This window comes from Mytilus galloprovincialis, chromosome 4, assembly GCF_965363235.1.
Source record: "Mytilus galloprovincialis chromosome 4, xbMytGall1.hap1.1, whole genome shotgun sequence".
Lineage (NCBI taxonomy): Eukaryota > Metazoa > Mollusca > Bivalvia > Mytilida > Mytilidae > Mytilus > Mytilus galloprovincialis.
Genome location: NC_134841.1, coordinates 42,763,727 through 42,785,002, shown reverse-complemented (window position 1 = coordinate 42,785,002; position 21,276 = coordinate 42,763,727). Strand labels below are relative to the sequence as shown.

At 33.2% G+C, this 21,276-nt stretch overlaps 1 protein-coding gene across 1 annotated transcript in view; it reads right to left on the bottom strand.

The window, feature by feature from the left end:
- Positions 1 to 21,276, bottom strand: part of LOC143070612 (fibrinogen-like protein 1) — a 355,424-nt gene that overhangs the window by 120,821 nt on the left and 213,327 nt on the right. The window lies entirely within an intron of this gene.

Genomic DNA, 21,276 nt, shown 5'->3' with positions numbered 1-21,276 from the left:
AAGCTTATATATATATATATACAAAACAGCTTAGTTATTTTTGCGATATATGTATTTTGACATTCTTTATTTCAAGCTTAACTTTCTGTTCTGTGTTGGTATTTGTATTACGTCTTGAATAGAATGAATCAAACTGATGCACGATAAAGCCTCGCGAAAAATTAAGCCGGCTTTGTGTAACCGGGAGACTGGCTACTAATTTGAAGTTGATAACGAGCTGTAACCTACGACCGGTTCACGCGGCAGATGTTGGCGATGCCAACATAGACGACAACTAGGATCTAGTCACTTGACTGTGAATACTCGCTTTAACTCCACTTGTACAATTAGACACAAGTCCTATGCAGTAGTTAACAATTTAATTATTCAGGATGGAATACATGTAGTTTTACAAAATGTTACAAATTGATGTACTTTTACACATTGACAAAATGAGCGGATGTTGTCAGTATGAATGCCCGACTCTCACTGAAGTTACAAAGTTCAGAAAGCATACTTAAATCAAGAATTTACACGGTTACAATAATAGAAATGAGATAACCGAATGATAATGAAATAATACGATTAGCACTTAAAAGATTAACCAAAGAATATTACCAAAAATCTGTCGTTTGAGTTTTAGGCTGAATAGCGCCGTAATTTAAATGACTAAATGATTAATTATTCTTTACGTAAGAAAGCTTAAGAACTATGTAAAGCTGTGACTTTATCTATTATTTATAAAAAGAATTGTCTTGGAAAACAATATCTGACTTTGTGAAAATATACTTGACACTTAATTAGGTCTTTCGCCCTTTTCGGTTGCAAGACCTATTGGTTTTGTTCTGATTATTTTTTTTTTCTTCCGCCTAATTTTTTTCCTTCGCTGTTTTTTTTTTTTGTTTCGCAAGATGTTGCTAAGAAATTTGGAATATGATATCAAACAGTTTATATGTTTTTGAAAACAACTCTGCTTAACAGAATACTTTCCCATATAAGAGTTATCTCCCCGAACACTGTATTTCTTGTTATCTCTAAGGCTTCGCAACCGTATAAGAAACCGACAAATTTATTTTTCCAAATTGCTCGTTATATCCTCAGGATGTTCTGTTTTATTTTGACCGAAGCCATATAGAGATTCCATATGAGAGTTATTTCCCCTTTTGTATTTGAAATTTTGAAATGTATTTTTAACTGGAAAACCATAAGTGACAGAGGCCTAGGGTCTTTATATTTGTGGAAAAAAATAAAATGAGGTCAAGGTCAAAGGTCTATTTTTTTTTTTTTTTTTGCTTTTTTTTATTACTCATTTTCATTAACCTTATAAGATATCGACAAATTATTTTTACTAAATTGTTAGTTGCGACATGTCGTAACTTAATAATTTTGGTTGAAAGGGTGCGTAGACAATAAATGGGAGTTTTTGCCCCTATCATATCTAAAACTATGTGTAAAGTGATATAACTTATTAACCATACATATAAGGGACCTAGGGTCTTTTGATTTGAGATACTCAGTTTGTGACCTAAAAATTGAGGTCAAGGTCATAGATTAATCTGACGTTCTAGATTTTGACCTTTGCTTTAAATTCATATCTATACATTTTAAAGCCATGGGAACTGACATTTTAGACTGATTTTTAATATTTTAACATCAAAATAGATATTTAGTGGTGAAAAGACCTTCTTGTTCAGAGAACAATTGGTTTTTAATTATTACTTATAATACGAAAAGCTTTATTAAGAAAAATCATAACATCATAATGAAATTACTTTGATTGACAAATATTGCAAATAAAATGATAACGATAAAGTAATCAGAGGCGGATTTAGGGGGCGCACAGGGGGCCCGGCCCCCTCCCTTTTTGGAGAAAAAATTGGTTGCTTATATAGGGAATCACTGAAGCGTGACTGGAGCGGGCCCCATCTTAGGCAGTCAGTGGGCCCCCACTTATGAAAATGTCTGGATCCGCCACTGGTAATGAAATAGTTTAACAATATAATGACAATTTATGACCGAACAGTTTGTCAGTTAAAGTCCAAAAGTATCAGATTTATGAAAATTACACTTTTTAAATAGTTCCAAATGAAGATGCACAATTTACACAAATTATCGCTATCACATTAGTATAAAGTGATACAGAAATTTTCTACCCCCCCCCCCTCCCAAAAAAAATATATCCGAATATCAAATGGCCGTCCTAAACAAAACTGCTATGCTTAAGTCGTACATATTTCTATAATTTGTCTCAAAAAATTATACAACACTGAAAAATATCATTATTTCAATTATGAAATCCCAAGTGGGATTTTTTTATATGCATTTAGTGTTCCATAGAAAAGGGGGGTCGATATACATAGGGTGTCCCTCTTACCCATCCTTCTTTTCTTTTTTCCCTTTGTTGTCCTCTATACTACTTCATATCCCTTCTTTTTACAATCTACTTTTTGTAACCCCTATATCCCACCTAAAGGTCTTCCAAAGAGCATGTAAATCCCTTCAATGGAGTTCTCGATCGAGCTTCTTGCAAGTTTCATTTTCGGAGTATATTTAAATTCTATTGGGTTGGCATGACTTTGTAAAGCCCACGTTCTTTAAAGGCCTTTCTCAATTACTCTTCAGTGATAACTTTTACTTTTTATACGGCTATAGCAAGTCGATTTTTTTTTCGAATTATAGTTATCTGATGAATTACACTTTAATTCCCCGTTTCCCTCATAATTTCAATTATTTTTGAGTCCCTTTTATAAAATTTAATCTTTCTTTTAGGTTCAAACTATCGTATTCGCATATCAAATTCTAAAAACTGGATAAATGATCACGAATATTGATTTCAACATCAGTGATCGGATTACACGCGACCTCTGGTGCTTCTGAAGATAATATTGCACGCACTTCCACACAAATTGAGAATTGAAATTGGGACATTGGAGCAAAGATTCAACAACCTGACAAAAGAGAGAAAATAGGCGAAGCCTACCAATGGGTCAACTCAGCGAGAAATTCCGCAACAGGACGCGGGCTTCAACTGGCCCTAAATACAAGTGTACTGGTTCATTGAAAATGGACGCAATCTAAACTCCCCAACATATAAATGAACAAAGATATAAAAAAAAAAAACATACAAGACTAACAAGAGTCAGAGGCTCCTGACCTGGGACTGGCACAAAATGCGGCGGGCCAAATGTTTACAAACACTATTTTTTTCACACATCTTTTTGACGCAATTTTACAAAAAAAATGAGACAAACGACAAATGTTTTTTTTATTTGATCTCTTGATAGATATATATGTAAACAGTTTCAGAAAAGGTATCACTCCAAAGATATATCACATCTTTACCCCCTTTTTGCAATATATTTTATCAAAAAACGTGTAGATTGTTACCATGGATACGCCAAAAAGAAATTGTCTTTAACCAATCAACTTCTGGATATCAAATCTATGAAAAATATTGATAAGACACATATATATGCACATATATATGAAACAAACAGTAAGTTTATTATGTAAGAAAGCAAGAAAAAGGGGTTGGTAAAACTTTATATAAATTGCTATCTAACATAAGCACCAATCTGGTGACGAATCTCAGTTGGTGGTGTCACTTTCAAGAAAAGAGCAGTGAAAACTACCATAACATATCAACGTCCACTCTGAGGAAGTTTTTATAACCATTGGGATCTTCTTTGTTGATCTCCTTTATAAGGTATCTCATTCTGCCCATACAGTTGTCGCCATGTCAGCCACTGTCTCACCTAGATTTCTCGGCGCACGTTGCTGTCTACGCCTTCTTGTTCGTCTTCTACGATCCCTTCAAGTTCCGTCACAGCTATGAACCTGTCTCTCTGGAGCTCTAACCACCTTGCCAACAAATCCATTTAGATTAAAAAGACGTACATCTATATATTTATGTGATCTACGAGTAATATGTTTTAGTCTAGTAGTAGCTTTTGTAAGAACATGTTTGAATTTCGCGGGAAGTATATAAGAAAAGGATCACGTTTTTTAAGTTATCGAGGTTGGGCGGTGACCACGTTGATTACTATAGTGTAGACATATTTACAGTAGTGTATAATTGTTATGTAATTCAGAGATCAAATTAAATTATTTGACGTGTACTAATAATGATAATTAAAATTGAGAATGGAAATGGGGAATGTGTCAAAGAGACAACAACCCGACCAAAGAGCAGACATAAACCGAAGGCCCCCAATGGGTCTCCAATGCAGCGAGAAACTCCCGCACCCGGGGGCGTGCTTCAGCTGGACCCTTAACAAAAATGAATAAAATATATGAGAAGAACATAACCCGTATCATGCCAACTAATTTTAAAATACATGTGTTTATTTCCGATGCAAAGACCCTATAAGTGAATTAATATCAAAGCCAAATTGTGCACTCTTTAATGACCTGACAACAGTATCGTAAATATATCCCTTCTTAATAAGTCTGTTTAAAGGTTTTGTTAGCTTTTGAGGTAAATGCGACATTTTTGTGCTTTGTAAAGAATATTACCATAAAAGTTGGATGTGAAATACCGGAATGTACTAGTATAAGATGTCTGCATGTTGAATAATATTTACGATTGATGTCCTTGTACCGATGATAAAATTTAGTAAATGTTTTGACTATAGTTTGTGATATCGAAAACCCTGGTGTAATAATTTTTCAGTAATAAACAAATTTCTCTGTCTAGAGATGTTTAGATATACTGTCTGCAGTGTACTGTAACAAACTTTTCATTAAGTGGACGTTATTTCACGTGGCATATGTAGTGAATCCAATGTTGACAGTAAAATTATGCTTGAATTAGCTTCAGTTGTTTAAGGTTTAATTAAATTACATGGTCACAATGTTGGACAATTTCAGAAATGCCGCATTTTTGCGCCTGTCCCAAGTCAGGAGCCTCTGGCCTTTGTTAGTCTTGTATTATTTTAATTTTAGTTTCTTGTGTACAATTTGGAAATTAGTATGGCGTTCATTATCACTGAACTAGTATATATTTGTTTAGGGGCCAGTTGAAGGACGCCTCCGGGTGCGGGAATTTCTCGCTACATTGAAGACCTGTTGGTGACCTTCTGCTGTTGTTTTTTTCTATGGTCGGGTTGTTGTCTCTTTGGCACATTCCCCATTTCCATTCTCAATTTTATTCTTATTTTATATCAAGAATAATTAGAGTATAAAGTTTGGGTTTGAAGTACCGGTAGGTTTCAGAAATTAAGTAGCGATGTGCACATAAATAGATATGTTAGTTTGAACAAGTGAATTAGAACATAATTTAAATGTCTGATTTTACTCAGACCATCTGTTAACTACTGAATATAACCAAATAAATGTATATAATGCCCCCGCTTACATACAACATTAGAAAGGGTCATTACGTAAGAACGACAAAAGTTACGCTATCAAAATTCGCACTTGATCTGTGTTTGTGATCTATGTGATCGGTGTTGACATGAATATCAATGATATAGTCATTTTTATAAATTTCCTGATACAAAATTTTGATTTTTTTTCTTCTTAAAACTAAGGATTTCTTATTCTAGGAATCTTAGCCGTATTTGGCACAACTTTTGGGAATTTTTGGTCCTCAATGCTCTTCAGCTTTGTACTTGTTTGACTTTATAATTATTTTGATCTGAGTTTATCAAAATATTTATAAAGCTAAACAAGTAACAAATTCAGACGTTTTTATATTACTGAAATTGTACATACCCGATCGCGATCAATTCTCGACTATCCTTACGACCCTTATACGATCAGGTCGATCTGGTCTTGTCAAAATCGGGCTGAGATCGAGTAAAGTTGATTTGGTCTAACTAGTTGAGTACAGATCGTCTAAAGATCGTTAATTGGTCGTTATAATGTAATATGTATTCAATTAGTGGTAGGATTGGAGTCGTGATGGAGTTATTAGGGAGTCGTGAGTGGTCGAGTTAAAGTCGTGTAAAGTCGAATAGCGATCGATAAGAAGTCGTAAACAGGTCCGATCACGAATTTGGTTACGCTTGGTCGTGGAAATTTTGACAATCAGGATCATCGAGTTGATCTGGTCGGCAGTATGAACCTAGCTTTACAACTCTAGATTCTACTGGCGAAGAAAGGTAACACAATGCCACCAAAAGCTGAATTATTAGTTCAGTTTAGGTGGTCGAGTGGTCTAGAGCAATGCCCCCAATACAGGCGGTATTGTTTCGATATCACAAGAGCATGGGTTCGAATCCAGGCGAGTGAAGAACAAAAAAGTTTAACATTGTGTGCTGATATTTATAGTGTTAATATATATATAATCACTCTAGACAAAAACAAAAAAAGAATCGTTTGAAGCAGTTGATGAAGCATAAAAAAGAGAGAAAGAAACATGGACAAATGACAGACGGAAAGTTCCAGATATATGAATCATTTTTCTGTCATCTGAAATATACAGCTTCAATCAAATATATCTCGCACTCTGCAACTTTCTTTGCAGGGAAAACACAAATGGAATCAAAGTGTGTGATACTATGTTGCAATTTTAATATATTCCAATGTACATATTTTGATTTTTCCCTTGCTAAAGCTGGTCAGGGAAGTCTTTTGACCCTTCAGCATGTACATTTAAAGGGGTCAGTAAAACCACGGAAGTATTATATTGATATTGATATAATATACTTCCATAGTAGAACACAGACTCGACTCTGTGACTGAATCTACTTGCAAAGTCTTCCTTTTTGGGTCAATAACCAGCAGTCATTTATTTTAGTAATTTGAATATATTTGTTCTGTTTGACCTTACTAAATACACAAATGTATAAGATACATGACATACATTTAATTCAATTGTCCGTGTTTACAATTTTTTCTGCAATTTACTTTTTTCATAGATCATTTATCCCTAAAATTCATTTGATATACTATTAATTCCAGTGAGATGCAAGACCACAATGTTATATAGTTAGCGCACTATAGTTTACCTGTCAACTACTATACCATTGACTACTCTACCCTTTAATAAAAGTACAATCTTTAGTTAATCATTTCTCGAATGATCTTTAAAACCTCGGGGGCCATTTCAAACTTTTTTTGGTAGGGATGAGCAGCTGAGAGATCAAGTACCCCACCCTTTTCACTTATTTTGTTCATCAAAAATATATACCTTGCCATATATTAATTAACAAAAAACAGACCTATAGATATATTTGAGTAATTTTCATCTACTGGTACATTAGCATATAAAAAAAATCATTCAGAAACTATATATATATATGTTACTGGGATATCGTGGCACCAAATCCCCTTGCATTACGCTTGGAGCGCTAGACCATTCGACCACATAGGCTCGATAAAATGAAGTTCTCGGAGGCCGGGTGTTACCTTTACTAGTCAGTTTTATCCAGCGTCGTAACACAGTACATGCTATATAAGACATGAAGATGGAATATTACAGATCAGCTGATTTATCTATATTAGAGCCTAGTTGGTAGAGTGGTCGGGCTTAAAGTGCCGCGTGAAGGCGTTTTGATGTCATGATATCTCAGTAGCATGAGTGTATTGCTGTGCTATATTTTTCAATTAAAAATTCACTTTTAAAATTTAAACATGTTTAAATAAATAGAAAAAAAAACATGTACATTGATAAAATAACATTAATGGGGAAATAACGGAAATTTTCATTTAAGAATGATAACACTTTTGACCACAGCACAGCTGTTTTCTTTAATCTGTTTTTTTTACATCTTTTTTTTCACCTTTTTCACATAACGAGAAAGACAAAGATTTTTCTTCCGTTTTTGAGCCTCTGTTGACGGCATTGTGACAGCGAATCAATAAAGACGCATTTGTTTTAAGTTGTAAAGCCACATTGGAAACCTCGATTCGTGCTAATACTGACTATGCATGCCTAGATTTATGGTACAGTGCTCAATTTGGTAATGACGATGAAAGACACGATTCTGATGAGAAATATTTGAATCAGTAAAGCAGTCAAATATGTATGTGCAATCATGCATTACGTCACTAAAGTAGCATCCCAAAATCCAAAAATGACAAATCGAGGGCAATGAAACGTTATCAAACATGTTTTAATTTTGAGAAAGCAACACGTTGCAATCAACTTTTTTTCTGGACCTTAATTGATTGGTCATAGAACGTGAATTTTCTTGGTAGCACTTTATTTTCATCAAATTCATGCTCTTATAAAGAGTGAAACCAGTAAAATCACGAGCTTATGCATACGAAAGGTAAAGATAGTCTTGATTAATTTATTTCCAAGTATTTTATGGATGCACTTTTTCCTTTTTCCATTAATAAAGAAAAGAGCGATCGTCAAAACTGATTTTTGTTTCTGGGAATGGGGTTTATGACAGAGTGGCAACATTAAATACAAATTGACTTTAAGATTTCAAACATGTGTGAGTAGGAAAGAGCGATCCTAAACTCTATTTTTTGCTCATTTAAGAATTATGACTGAATAATCAATTGAAGTTTTTTTTTGTATTTACCATTTGTAGTTATAGTAAGGTACTGTTAGTGAAAATTAACGTTTAGAATTTAAACGTATTCAAGTAGGAAAGAACGATCGCCAACCGAAAAGCAACATTATTAAAGAGCTGTACCATGAGCGCTGATACACCAGTCGCTTTTTCAACAAATACAGTTTCATAACCTCAATATTTGTTAAAGTTATACAACTGCAGGTTATTTATTTGATATAAAGAAGTTACCAGTTCTCAGGAAAAGTGCTAAAATGACTTTTGAGGTAGTAAGCAAAAGGTGGGAAATCCCCACTGTGTTATGAAAATCCAATCCCTCAGATAAGTAAAATCTAAAATTTATATAAGTCGAAAGGTAGCTATCATCATTAGTTATAAACAACCTAAGTTTCACAAGAGTGCACATGCTGAAATGTCTCGCCTTCTTTACTAACCATTTTCAATATTATATTGATAGTCCTAAATATAAAGCTTTACTGCAACTATCACAGTAACTTAACATGATCAAAGAAAATGAGCTCAATGGTATATAAACAAAACGAGAAATACATGTACACCTTACAATCATTCAATACACAAAATATATATTTAACCTATTGCTTATAGTTTCTAAAAAACATACTTAACCAAGAAAACTAAACATTGACCAATGAACTATGCAAATTAGGTAAAGGTCAGACGAACCATGCCAGACAGACATGTACAGTTTACAATGATTCCATACAGCAATTATAGTTGAAATATTGTTTATAGTTTTAAAAAAGTAGACCAAAACACAAAAACTTAACACTGAGCAATGAACCGTGAAAATGAGGTTGAGGTCAAATAAAACCTGCGAGACTGACATGAACATCATAAAATATTTCCATACATTAAATATAGTACATGTACACCTATTGCATATAGTATAAGAAACAATGACCAAGACACAAAACTTAACTATAACCACTGAACCATGAAAATGAGGTGACACCTGTCAGTTGGACATGTATACCTTACAATCCTTCCATACACCAAATATGCAAGACCTATTGCTTATAGTATCTGAGATATGGACTTGGCAACTAAAACTTAATCGTAACTGATCCATGAAATGAGGTCGAGATCACGCGAAAACTGTTTGACGGACATGAGGACCTTACCAGGTATGCACAGTACAAATATAATTATCCTAATACTCATAATAAGAGAGTCATTAATAAGTGGTCACTTAATCATGAAAAATGGGTCAAAAACATTGACCATGTGACAGAAGGAAACTTATTAACATAAGGCATGTATATACAAAGTATGAAGCATCCAGGTCTTCTACTTTCTAAATTATTAAGCTTTTAAGAAGCTAGCTAACGCCGCCGCCGTAGCCGCTGTTGCCAGATCACTATCCCCATGTCGAGCTCTCTGCAACAAAAGTCGCAGGCTCGACAATAAAAACTGCTTTAAGCATTCGAGAATTATTGTGTGAAAACCGGTACTCTTTTTAATGAATAAAACCTCATAATTTGGAAGTAAACTATAAAATCTATAAAAATTGATAGGGACCTTATGTTAATAGATATAATAAAAAGCTTCGTGCAAATTGGTGTTAGTGTTTTGAGTTATTGCAAGACATGTTTACCGGCGACGGGCGGACAGACAGACGGACGGACAGAAGGACACATGTATAGACGGACATTTGTATACCGTAATACGTCCAGAAACGGGCGTTTTATTTATAAGAGTTATGTCTTCCGCCTTTCTCTGATTCACATCATTATGGTATTGTCATTGATAAGAAAGATCGATAGTTTGTTTGTGCTTGATCTTTTTGTGTGGCTTAACCTCTTCTTAAGGATATACTAAGGTGATCTTAGGTATTTTACCAAGAATTTCAAATTGATACAAGCTGGAAGAGTATTTGTTAAGGATCAAAATAAGCTAAAAATATTGATAGGTGATGGAGCTCCTTTTCGAAATATTTGATTTATAAAATATGGCGGGAAAAGACTGACTTGCGGATTTTAACCTTATATTTGCATTGGTATTATTTGGGTCCCAAATCAAAAGAAAGGAAATAAAGAATCTGCTTAAATTTTGTTAAATGACATTTTATGGGCTATTTTAAAGTCTTATATGAAAAGATGAATGGGTGTTATGTGGCAAAATGTTTTATCATATATCGTATGGTAAAACACCGAGGAGTCCGAATATCTGACACAAATTCCAAAACCTAACCTAATTACATCTTTAAAATGAGGACAACGATACAACGAGTTAGTTTTTTCCCTGTCATTTACAAAAAAATACTTGCATTTTACACGTGAATATAGGTAGGAAAGAGCGACCGCTAACTGAATTTCTCTTAGTAAGGAGTTTATGACAGAATGAAAACATTTTGACAATTTCAGTATTTTTACTTTTTCAGATCTTAACTTTAATGTATATCACTTTCATATTGTTATGAACAATATAATACTCGTGATGGAAAAATAAACACTTGTATAACTTCTAAACTTTAAGATTATTCTTAGAATTTAAATTTATTTCCAAGTAATAATATTATTTTCTTTTATCAAATGTTCACATTTTGTTAATAAGAAAAGCTTTTTGATGTAGTGATTACGACTAAAACAATAATGTCTAGGGTAACAAAAATTCTAAACACCATGGATTGTAAACACTTCCTTGCATCTAAAATGTTTAGAAATAAATAGATAAATCCATTTTTACAAGTGTTGGAAAGGGCGTTCATTAGCTACTGATTTGTTAATTTGTTCGTCTCATCCTGTTTATCAAGCTCTGTTAATAAAGGAGGTAGCAATAGTTTGTGTTTATATGTTTCTTTGTCTTAATTTCACTTTCAATGTATCGTAATAGCTATTGGTATAGGAAAAAGAAAGTTCCTGCTCTTATTCCTGTCAGTAAAAGATAATTAAAACGAGTGCAGGTAGGAAAGAGCGATCAAAGTTTGTTAGTATTAGAGTAATGATCAAATAAATCAAAGTACTGATGTACTGAACATCTGATGACCGCAAGTGCTTGTGGATGGTCAAAATCACTTTTCTCAGACAAAAATCGTATCTCTATACCTGAAACTGATGTTAATGTACAGAGATTAGTGTTTTCAAATCGTACAGTTTTGCCTAACCGGTTACTCGGATAATCGTTCGACCGAATAACCGGTTAACCGGTATAGTTTGAGTTGATATTTATAGTACCCTACAAATGTTCGTTTTTAAAATACGGTGAGTTGAATTTTGACCTTTGTCATTATAAGGCTTGTCTGTGAGGATTCCTGTCGAAGTTTGTTAAAAATACAATACCATCGTATCTACTGTGGCGTTTGTAATAACGTCATATTGAAAAATAAAAAAAAAACATTCTCTCAGAAAAATAATGTGGGGTGTTCCAGTTTGAAATTATTCAGCCTGTTACTCGTACCATCAAGTATACATGAAATACATTCACGTTGATTTCCATTTCACAATTTTGATGTTGGCATTTTGTTTAAATCTTAGAATGGGAATATATGACAGAATTATAACACAAAGAACACTTTTGTATTCCGCATTTCCCAGCTTCTTACATAGTGCACATCACTTTCATATTGGAAAGGAAAAAGCTAATTGTTTTTGGTTCATTTTTCCGTTCTTTCCTGTCTGACTTATGAAGTTCTGATGATAATTAAGGTAGACAGCGATACTTAGTAGGATGGTGTTTTTTTTAAGCTGTGGTCACACCTTACCGGATAGCACGAACGGTTTTATAACAGATGAATATAAAAGTTGTCCGTTGACAAAATTGTTATCGTTGGGAGTCCGTTGATGTACTGACCAAATACAGCGGACGCGTAACGAATGCATTACGGACAGACACCGGATATGCAACATACGAGAAACGGAAACGTACCGGAGAGAACGGATATCAAACGTACATCCAACGGACGAGTACCACATAAAACGGACACCTAACGGACGCGTACCGGATAAAACGAATGAACAAGATGAACGGAAAAATTAAAGGCGACAATAATAATATATGTAAATCGCATAGATATTCAAAAAGTTTCTGTGTAACTGGTTTTGGATTGTTCTTCAAAATTCCACCAAAGGGTAATGTCTAGCCTGAGCAAGAGCTGCTTGATAGTGAAGACGTGTCCTTACTCTAAGATTGATTAAGAATAATAAGAATTCATGACACTCAAGAAATCTGACATACCAATAATTGGCATTTCTGACGCGAAATTTTTCAATTGGCATTTATCCGTTTCAGATCAGTTCATTATCCGTTCATCATCCATTTTTATCCGTTATACGTCCGGTAGAAGTCTGTTTCACATTCGTTCAACATCCGTTTTATCCGTTAAACGTCCGTCGATGAATTTTTCTTCCAGACTTCCAACGGATGTATAACGGATAAGTAACGGATACAAAACGGAAACGAAATGGACGAGTACCGTACAATAAGGATGACTACCGGACGTTCAACGAATACTTCATCCGTTGGACATCCGTTCAAAATTTTGAACATGCTCAAAATTTTCCACCGGACAGAGTGGACGTCGACGGATAAAACGTACTCTAAAAGGACATGCAACGGATATGGACGGACTTCTAACGGATAAAAGCGTACGTCTAATGGACATGAACGGATTGAAAAAAAGTTATCTGTTCGAGCTATCCGTTAATGTGTGACCAAGGCTTTACATTTCCTAGTACTTACAGCAACTCTTGCTGAGTTGTGCTTGCATGGCGAAAGCGTTCTTTGCCAGTAAAAGACTTTGAGAAAATAAACGTGTTATTATAAGGTAGGAAAAAGCGTTGCTCAACATGTTCTAAGTATACGAATTTTATGACAGAATAATAAATGAAGACCATCCTCTCTGCTATCATAGACAATATATATATGTAACATGTGTAATAACAAAATAGGAAAAGAAAAGAAAAGAAACATATACAACAATATAATGGCAATATGTAGAAATTATTTTAAATTTCATATTGGCATTAACCAAGCGAATAAATGAAAACGCAATATAAAATTTCAATCCTGGTATCTATATGATGAGTTTTTTTACAACCACTGCTGGTGGAGTTTTAATTTCCCGTTTTGGCAAAAATTTAGGAATTTTTGGTCCTCTAAAGAGAGAGATTTTCTGGTAGCACTTTATTTTCATCAAATTCATGCTCTTATGAAGAGTGAAACCAGCAAAATCATGAGCTTATGCATACGAAAGGTAAAGATAGTCTTGATTAATTTATTTCCAAGTATTTTATGGATTCACTTTTTCCTTTTTCCATTAATAAAGAAAAGAGCGATCGTCAACTGATTTTTGTTTCTGGGAATGGGGTTTATGACAGAGTGGCAACATTAAATACAAATTGACTTTAAGATTTCAAACATGTGTGAGTAGGAAAGAGCGATCCTAAACTCTATTTTTTCTCAGTTATGAATTTAGACTGAATGAAAACATTTAGATTTGTTTTTTGCATTTACCATGTTCAGCTATATTTCTTATTTATTGTTGTGAATAAGACGAGGCGATTGTAAGTGGTATATAATTTATTTGCCCGTCTTAACCTACCCATGAGTTACTGTTAACTTAATAGTGTGGTCAGCGATACTTTGAATCTATATTTCCTTGTATTAATTGTATACCAAATTATAAATTATGTGTCGTAATCAGTTAGAATGAGTAAGGTACTGTGAGTGAAAAATTGATGTTTAGAATCTAAACGTATGTAAGAAGAAAGAGCGATCGCCAACAGAATAGCAACATTAATAAAGTGCTGCACCATGAGCGCGTACTACGCCAGTCACTTTTCAACAAATAAAAGGTCCATAACCTCAATACTTGTTAAAATACTAAAAGAATTTTATTTAACAGATATAAACCAGTCACCAAAATTTCAAGAAAAGTGCTAGTACAACTTTAGAGTTAGTGAACACAAAGTGGGAAATCCCCACTGTGTTATGAAAGTACAATCACTCAGGAAAGTAAAATCTAAAATCATTAGATATAAACAACCAAAATTTCATATAAACGGCTCCAAATATTTAAGAATTATTGTGTAAAACTGGAAAACCACCCTTTTTAATGAATACAAGCTCATATTTGGAAGTAAATTATAAAATTTATAAAAATTGAAAGGGACCTGATGTCAATAGATATCAGCAATTCACCATATTAGAATTAAAATTGTTCAAAGCGTTTTTGATTTATTCAATTATTGTCTGGGAAAAAAAACCATTTTTTTTTATTTAATAAAAACCCAATAACTTGGAAACGTAAAATCTAAAATTTATAAAAAGTTACATGCAAATTGGTCTAAGTGCTTTTAAGTTATTGTCTGACATGTTTACGACGGGCGTACAGACAAACGGACGGACAGAGGGACACATAGATAGACGGCCATTTGTACACCATAATACGTTTAGAGACGGGCATATTTATATATAAGAGTTATGTCTTCCGCCTTTCTCTGATTCACATCATTATGGTATTGTCATTGATAAGAAAGATCGATAGTTTGTTTGTGCTTGATCTATTTGTGCGGGCGGCTTAACCTGTCTACTGGAGTTTTTCTGAAAAAGGAGACAACGATAGTTTTTTGTTTTGTTTTGTAAGAATTAGTCTGTGTATAACTTGTAGTACTTCTATTTTGTGACGTAATTGGTAGAAAATTGTAAGTTAGTTTGTTTTTGTCATATATCAAAATGACTTACAATTTAAACGTGAATAGGTAGGAAAGAGCGATCGTCAATTAAATTTTCTCTTAGTAAGGAGTTTATGACAGAATGGAAACATTTTGAAAATTTCAATATTTTTCCTTTTTCATATCTTAACTTTAATGTACTTTACTATCATATTGTTATGAACAATATAATATTCGTGGTGGAAAAATAAAGACTTGTTTACAATGTAACTTCTAAACTTTTTAAGATGATTCTTAATATTTAAATTTGTTTCCAAGTAATTATATTGATTTTATATCAAATGTTCACATTTTGTGAATAAGAAAAACCTTTTAATGTTCTTATTTCTGTCAGTAAACAGACGCTTATAATTTTATCGGGTGCAGGTAGGAAATAGCGGTCAAAGTATGTTAGTATGGGCGTGATGACAAAATAAATCAAAAAGATAATTTTTGCATTCCGTTTTTTCAACTTATTTGTTAAGAAAGTGCAATTTTAAGTAAGTCCAATGATTTTAGAATTTAAAAGTGTGAAAGTAGGAAGGAACGCTCGTCAACCTTTCCTCAGTTCTAAACTTGTTTAGGATAATTTCAAATATGTTAACACACATTTCTAAGTAACTGTAATAACGTAAACATTTCTGGAATATCAACATTTTTTATGAGCTCTATAGAATAAAAGAAAAAAAGTGATTACAAAACTTGTTTCTAAGGGGGCAGTAATATGGCAGTATCTAAACACATTTCTAAGTAAATACATTAAAGTAAAAACTGTCTTCAATATCACCATATTTTGATATGTTTCAGAATTTTAGTGTTTAGGACTGAAACAAACACTTCTAAGGTAACCACGATCCTAAACACAAACTAAAACGCTTGTATATATCTAAACATTATTAGAACTAAGACATGGTTACATACAAAAAACAGTACACACAAAATATGTCCAGAATTGTATTCAGTATCAAAGCACCCTGTTTACAATATAGATTTAACTGTACAATTAAATTGTCCGTCTCGATCTGTCATTTGAAGTCCTATAGCGATATTCTACATGTACATGTTTTCTTATACATGTGTTTTATTGCACCTATTTCTGAGATGTTATTGAAAAGAAATAGTTAGGTAATGCAATTTTATTATGAAATGAAAAATAAAAATAAATTTAGAATTTGAAAATGTGTAGGTAGGAAAGAGCGATCTTCAACTTAAATCTATCTTAGAATGGGAATATATGACAGAATTATAACACAAATATAGTTTTTGTGTAACGGGTCTCTCTTCTGTATATTTGGGACTTATTCATTATTTTGGGTCTATGTACCCGGGATCGTAGCCATCTTGCTCGTTAACATTGGGAACTAGCTATTGCATAATTCACCATAAGCTCACTACTGTCTATATATACTAGTAACAAAGTCCATTTAATGTTCACATGTTAATTCGTATAAATATTCATATAGCAGTGCATGCATGATATATGAATATATAGGTTCACAATATAATTTTCAATTTAAACAGCACATCCATATTTTTGATAGTGAAGAGCGATCTTTATGTTTAGTCTGATTAAGAAAGTTATTACCGGATTTGTTATAACATAAGCAACACGACTGGTGCCACATGTGGAGCAGGATCTGCTTACCCTTCCGGAGCACCTGAGATCATCCTTAGTTTTTGGTGGGGTTCGTGTTGCTTGTTCTTTAGTTTTCTATGTTGTGTCATGTGTTCTATTGTTTGTCTGTTTGTCTGCTTTCATTTTGAGCCAGGCGTTGTCAGTTTATTTTTGATTGATGAGTTTGACTGTCTCTCTCAGTCTGGTAATCTTTCGTCCCTCTTTTACTATGTTTTTTTCTCTCTAAAATGACGTTTAAAATTAAACAACTTAAATTTCTCTTGGGCGTATGACAAAATAAAACATGCAGTAAATGTTTGCATTATTCATTTTCCGGCTACTTATATAGTGCACATCACTTTCATATTAGACGCACCCGTCACACAATAGCCGAAAGGAATCCGTGACGTACCCATCCATATACAGAAGTGGGAAATACATATACAGACATTGGTATGAAAATGAAAAAGCTAATTGTGTTTGGATCATTTTCCCGTCCTATTCTGTCTTATGAAGTTCTACTAATAATAACTTTAGACAGCGATAAAAATTATAAAATATTTCCTAATACTTATAAAATAGCAACTCACTCTGAGTCGTAATTGCATGGCTGGCTGACGCGTTCATTGCAAGTGAAAGACTTTGAGGAAACAAACGTGTTAAGGTAGGAAAAAGCGTTCCTCAACTTATTTTTTTTCTTAGTAAGAAATTTATGATAGAATTGCAAAATCAATCGCAAAATGAAGATCATCTTCTCTGCAATCATAGACAATATATTTATAACATTACTTTGTGTAATAAAAAATAAAACAAAATGAAAAGAAATATATTCAACAATATAATAACAATATATTGTAATTCAATTTACATTATGTTGGCATTGTCCCGAATTCACCAAGTAAGTGTATTTTGACTATTAAATAAAAACGGATGTTGTCTTCCTTAACACTCTAACACACAGTCCGTGACAGCTATAATTTGTTATCAGTTATGAGCTTCTGAATTTGTTTTGATTTCTTGCCATGCTAATAAAATGTGTCATTTATAATAAAGCACCGTCTGACATTTGATAGTGAAAGAATGCAAACCTCTGTACACGCACACACACACACACACATACACACACTTCTTGACATTTAAATTATCTTTCAATGAAAGGGATACCTGATCACGAAGAAAATGAAAATGATTAAACAACTTAAATAGTTATTCATTAGAATCATATATTAATTTATGCCAGATTATTGATAAAAACAATGATTCTCTCACTTAAATAAATAAATATTTTTACAATGCAATTTATTGAATACTAGTAGACTATACATTGGTAGCTTTGTATGTTAATTCAAAAATGTTTTAATAATAGTACAACACTGTAACATACGTAATCACAAAGTTCAATGTATAAACAGAGTACAAGCATGAACTGGTCTATAATTAATTGAGACTATTATTGTCTTTTTTGTGTCTTTCTTTTCTCTAAGAAAGAAGCATACTTTTTCTTCAATTCGGTCACATTACGTTATGTTTATCTCAATACTTTTAATTTAACACATCGCAAAGGAAATGCATCATCCGTCTCCTGATATAACTATACAGTCTGAGACATATTCAACCAGTCAATCCACCGGTTTCATTTCTGCTTCTCCATTACATCTTATTTTTTTGTTTTAGCTGCGATATGAATTTTACTGGCATATAAAAGTAATTTACATCTGTTTCTGCTTTAAGTTTTCTCTCATTGTTCATGTTGTTATTGTTTGATGACCATTTAATGGACTTTCATCCACAACAGTAACTTTTTTATTCAATTTACCATTTAACGTCAAACTATTGATCATTATCTTAAAATTCAGCTTCTTGGTTTTATTCACAGAAATGATATTCAAAAAAGCATACTTTCTGCCATTCGTTGTCTGTAAATTTATTTTTGTAGTTTTGAAATGAACATGCTGTATAGTGATTTTTAAATGTTGTCAATTGCTGGGAGTCTAAATTGTGTGGCTGCTATGTTTTTATACAGTATTTCAACGCTGTTCACTTGTATTGAATGCTTTCGCTGTTTTTGGCTTAGAATGCAAATATTTCGTTGATTCTATTGATGTGTAAGCATATTTTCAGCTGGTCACCGTGAGGGAATATGTATATAATGAATGAAAGTACTAAGACTTACGTATATTTCAATGTCAGCCTATGTTATGTTGTTTTTATGAGATTCCATTTCCCTTAACAAGTTGTGCATTTTAATTTTTTCGATGTGAGCATTTACAAGGTGACTCTTCCTTAGAAAAAATTAACTTGGATTTAGATGCAGCAGTTTTTTTTAATGGCACTGGCTACGGTTACATGGAAATGTAACAATAATAAAAATATTATTGTTACATTGGAGACTAATTGTCGGAATGCAAAGTTGGTTATGGAACTGATTAATTACGAATGTAACAATAATTATTGAGGCTACGGTTACATTGCGTTATTGTTACATGCATGAAAAACAGCAATGTATGCTAGATTTATTAAACTTAAATCTTCTATAGTTTTGTTGCTTTTTTTTCATATGTACTGAATAATACTTGTAAAAATGATAATATACTACTTCAGATAAGTAGTGCCAAAGGCGAAAAAATATAGTTCAATGGTTTGTTGTTGAGAACTCTGACTGAGAAAAGTGTTCACTTTTAAGTATCTAACTGCACACCTACAGTCTTATTGCTGTCATTATACTTTGAATAAAATTGAGAATGAAAATGGATGAAGAGATTCCCATTACCAATTTTGTTTTGGGTGAAAAAAATTAAACTTGGGATGCGTTTGAAAAATAAGCTGAAACAATATCAAGGCACACATTTCATACAAACACAGTTCTAAAAAAAAGTGATACACCAAAAGCAAAGTTTGCTAACTGTGAACTTCTGTATACATGTATCCATGGAGGACGTAATATAAAAAATAAAGAAATTGTATGTAATACCTGTATGTATTGAAAATATAGAATAAATGTCAACTTTTATTATTTACTAGTAGTTAGTCCCATCGTACATTGCTGATTTTCATGTAACAATAACGCAACGTAACCGTAGCCTCAATAATTATTGTTACATTCGTAATTAATCAGGTCCTTACCCAACCATGCTTTCCGGCATTTAGTCTCCAATTGTAACATTACTATTTTTATTATTGTTACAATTCCATGTAACCGTAGCCAGTGCCTTTTTTAATTCGTTCATTATATGACTTAACTTACTGATACTGTTTTTAACCTGTTCTGTACATATGCCTTGGTGATAATATTTTTCTCAGTGTTGGCGTCGTCGCTGTGACTTTGAGATGAATATAAGAGCAACAAAAGCGCTGCTCCTATTCTTTTCGTGTGTTTTTGCTGTGCATCCCCAATAATCTTCGATGAAGTTACCCAAATTGTATCTTAAATTGCATGTTTTCTACAGGTAAAGACAAACTAAAAAAATCTGTGTACAGATTAGTAGGTTAAAGGTTTAAAGGGCTGTGTCACCGAGCACGATATCCCGGGCATATTAATGATAAGTTATCTACGTTCATATCCGTAGATATGGATATTTTAACACCCTGAAGTACCCCAGTACACCTTGAGGCGTAGCCGAAGGGTGTACAGGGTACTGAAGGGTGTTAAAATATCCATATCTACGGATATGAACGTAGATAACGAATTTATCCCCGGTCTTAGTCCGAATCGGGCAAGTTTTATGGAAATTCGGGTACAAAGTGTAACGTGAAAACAACGTTTTTTTCATTATCTAAATTTTTTTTATTGAAATTTGGAAATTTTACATATTTTTTACGGGGTGTAGGGTCCTACCTACCTTTGGTAGGACCCTACAGGAAGTCAAATATAAGACGTTTTTAATACGGAGACAGAGAAACTGGATTGAGCCAAATTTGGCGCTCAATGTTGTGAGAGTTACGTCATAGATGGTGTGACGTCAATGTGGGTCATTTGCATAGCTAGGTCAGTATAGTCCCATTCCTTGAACTTCAAATGTGGCAGTCAAGTGATGCATTTAATGAAATGAGTGTAAATGATCGGCATAATAGGACAAAATCGTTAATGAATTAAATATTTAATTACAAACATCATGGATAATCTACCGAATTCAATATTTCACAAGGAGCAATCATGGAACTAAGGAAAACTTGTGTGAAGTTCCCCGGGATAATGGTTACTTAGCAACGTCCGAGGATATGGGTTAGCAACACCCAGGGGCTATGGGTTTGGTTTTGTAACGACGTGCGTTAACCAATCAAAATCCTAGATATATACTAAGCCGGGGATAATAATTAATTTACTTTTAAAGCATATATTATGTTCACTGAAATCCAAAAACATCACTCTAGCTAGCTGACAGACAGGCGTATAACCTTTTTTTTTGGTTATCTATACTGAAATACTTTTATTGATTCTTTATTGGAAACCTTTGCAAATGTGGGAATGCTCAGAATCAAATGGTTGTCTCCTGACCCTGCTCATGTGTCAGACCGCTCTTTTTATTAGGTGAATTAAACT